We start from the raw sequence: 950 nt of genomic DNA, 5'->3' as shown, positions 1-950 counted from the left end.
AGCATATGAGGTATGAAATTTTTTACATTAGACTAATTATTCCATAAACTTTAAATTCACTCTCAGAAAGTCTCAATCTACATACCACATGCCTGTAATCCCAGCAGCTCAGGAGGTTGAGGCAGGAGGATGTTGAGTTCAAAGAAAGCCTCAGCAAAGTGAGGTGCTAAGCAAATCAGTAAGACCCTGTCTCTAAATAAAATCAAAATAGGCTATGGCTCTGTTGCCTCTGCCATAGCCATGAACAGCATCAGGGAGGCTTGCACCGACATGAAGCATGAGCACGACCAGTGCTTCAATGTCTAGTTTGCCGAAAAGTTCCCCAAGGGAGAAGGCTCTGAGGACCCATATGATGACCTCTTCAAGAGCTACCAGCAGTGCATCCAGAAATCAGTAAAAGAGAAAGAGATTCCTATTGAAAGACTGGAGTTCATGGGCCATGGCAAAGAAAAGCCTGAAAACTCTTCTTGATGTTAGCTGTCACCTTGAAAATGGATTCCTATGTCAGGAAATTGAAGACTTTGGATTTTGTCAACTAAGGCTGTGAATATAGCTGTAGGATTCAATGAATATAGGAGGAAATTGTTTTATTTTTCTCTATTGATGTTTTCTTCTCACTTGTAAAAGATGATGTACCACCACTCTGCTTTGAGATGATTTCTCACTTTATCTGGCATCTTCCAGAACCTCAGTGGGCTAAAACTGAAAAGTTTCTTGGGATTATGGTTGCAATACCTGGTCTGAAATTAGCTTTAAATATATTTTGTATATAAATTATTGATTAACTAGTCAAGATGAGCAGGGTTGCCTGACTTCTTGGTTTTGCTGCAAAGGATATTAGGTACATTATACTGGGGTCGTTGTTGATGAAAACAATTGGTTAGGACTTCTTTCTTCTGTTAGGGAACTAATGCTTTAAAAAGGGATCCAGAAAAACAGTTTAATACAGT

At 39.1% G+C, this 950-nt stretch overlaps 1 pseudogene; it reads left to right on the top strand.

Moving 5' to 3' along the window:
- Positions 1-240: 240 nt before the first annotated feature.
- Positions 241-471, top strand: LOC101971663 (TP53-regulated inhibitor of apoptosis 1 pseudogene; annotated as a pseudogene).
- The last annotated feature ends 479 nt before the right edge of the window (positions 472-950 follow it).

This window comes from Ictidomys tridecemlineatus, chromosome 12 (assembly GCF_052094955.1).
Source record: "Ictidomys tridecemlineatus isolate mIctTri1 chromosome 12, mIctTri1.hap1, whole genome shotgun sequence".
In the NCBI taxonomy this organism is placed as follows: Eukaryota; Metazoa; Chordata; class Mammalia; order Rodentia; family Sciuridae; genus Ictidomys; species Ictidomys tridecemlineatus.
This window is presented reverse-complemented; position numbering and strand designations above follow the sequence as displayed.